Here is a 2408-nt window from a genome sequence, read left to right as displayed (position 1 = left end):
TGTTGGGTCACTTCTGGTGCCATGCCCATTGAGCCCAGTGGGATGGAATCAAGCAGCTTGAGCACCCACACAAAACGAACATGGAGCTCCTCACTCAAGGCGCTCAAAACTCCAAGGCCAAAGACAAGTTCAGTGCCCAAGCCATTTCCCGCTGCCATGGAAACCAAGTGCTCTGGCAGCACATATGTCTGAAAGTGGATATGACACCTAGGGAAGGGAGTGTGCTGATGAATGGCAAGTGCCCGAAGCAGCAGCACAGCTCTTCTAGTGCCAAAACAACTCCACCTGCCTCATGAACTTCACATACCATCAGCAGTCCTGGCAGCTATCTAGGAAACCCTGTTGGGTCACTTCCGGTCCCATGCCCCTTGAGCCCAGTGGGATGGGATCAAGCAGCTTGAGCACCCACACAAAACGAACATGGAGCTCCTCACTCAAGGCGCTCAAAACTCCACAGAAAAAGACAAGTTCAGTGCCCAAGCTATTTCCCGCTGTCATGGAAACCAAGTGCTCTGGCAGCACATATGTCTGAAAGTGGATATGACACCTAGGGAAGGGAGTGTGCTGGTGAATGGCAACTGCCCGAAGCAGCAGCACAGCTCTTCCAGTGCCAAAACAACTCCACCTGCCTCATGAACTTCACATACCATCAGCTGTCCTGGCAGCTATCTAAAAAACCATGTTGGGTCACTTCCGGTCCCATGCCCATTGAGCCCAGTGGGATGGAATCAAGAACCTTGAGCACCCACACAAAACGAACATGGAGCTCCTCACTCAAGGCGCTCAAAACTCCACAGCCAAAGACAAGTTCAGTGCCCAAGCCATTTCCCGCTGCCATGGAAACCAAGTGCTCTGGCAGCACATATGTCTGAAAGTGGATATGACACCCAGGGAAGGGAGTATGCTGGTGAATGGCAACTGCCCGAAGCAGCAGCACAGCTCTTCCACTGCCAAAACAACCCCACCTGCCTCATGAACTTCACATACCATCAGCTGTCCTGGCAGCTATCTAGGAAACCCTGTTGGGTCACTTCCGGTCCCATGCCCATTGAGCCCAGTGGGATGGAATCAAGCAGCTTCAGCACCCACACAAAACGAACATGGAGCTCCTCACTCAAGGCGCTCAAAACTCCACAGCCAAAGACAAGTTCAGTGCCCAAGCCATTTCCTGCTGCCATGGAAACCAAGTGGTCTGGCAGCACATATGTCTGAAAGTGGATATGACACGTAGGGAAGGGAGTGTGTTGGTGAATGGCAAGTGCCCGAAGCAGCAGCACAGCTCTTCCACTGCCAAAACAACTCCACCTGCCTCATGAACTTCACATACCATCAGCTGTCCTGGCAGCTATCTAGGAAATCCTGTTGGGTCACTTCCGGTCCCATGCCCATTGAGCCCAGTGGGATGGAATCAAGCAGCTTCAACAACCACACAAAACGAACATGGAGCTCCTCACGCAAGGCGCTCAAAACTCCACAGCCAAAGACAAGTTCAGTGCCCAAGCCATTTCCCGCTGCCATGGAAACCAAGTGCTCTGGCAGCACATAGGTCTGAAAGTGGATATGACACCTAGGGAAGGGAGTGTGCTGGTGAATGGCAACTGCCCGAAGCAGCAGCACAGCTCTTCCACTGCCAAAACAACCCCACCTGCCTCATGAACTTCACATACCATCAGCTGTCCTGGCAGCTATCTAGGAAACCCTGTTGGGTCACTTCCGGTCCCATGCACATTGAGCCCAGTGGGATGGAATCAAGCAGCTTGAGCACCCACACAAAACGAACATGGAGCTCCTCACTCAAGGCGCTCAAAACTCCACAGCCAAAGACAAGTTCAGTGCCCAAGGCATTTCCCGCTGCCATGGAAACCAAGTGCTCTGGCAGCACATAGGTCTGAAAGTGGATATGACACCTAGGGAAGGGAGTGTGCTGGTGAATGGCAACTGCCCGAAGCAGCAGCACAGCTCTTCCAGTGCCAAAACAAATCCACCTGCCTCATGAACTTCACATACCATCAGCTGTCCTGGCAGCTATCTAGGAAACCCTGTTGAGTCACTTCCGGTCCCATGCCCATTGAGCCCAGTGGGATGGAATCAAGCAGCTTGAGCACCCACACAAAACGAACATGGAGCTCCTCACTCAAGGCGCTCAAAACTCCACAGCCAAAGACAAGTTCAGTGCCCAAGGCATTTCCCGCTGCCATGGAAACCAAGTGCTCTGGCAGCACATATGTCTGAAAGTGGATATGACACCTATGGAAGGGAGTGTGTTGGTGAATGGCAAGTGCCCGAAGCAGCAGCACAGCTCTTCAACTGCCAAAACAACTCCAACTGCCTCATGAACTTCACATACCATCAGCTGTCCTGGCAGCTATCTAGGAAACCCTGTTGGGTCACTTCCGGTCCCATGCCCA

Source organism: Ochotona princeps, chromosome 1 (genome assembly GCF_030435755.1).
Source record: "Ochotona princeps isolate mOchPri1 chromosome 1, mOchPri1.hap1, whole genome shotgun sequence".
Lineage (NCBI taxonomy): Eukaryota > Metazoa > Chordata > Mammalia > Lagomorpha > Ochotonidae > Ochotona > Ochotona princeps.
The sequence above is the reverse complement of the archived record's forward strand: the minus strand, read 5'-3'. Positions refer to the sequence as shown.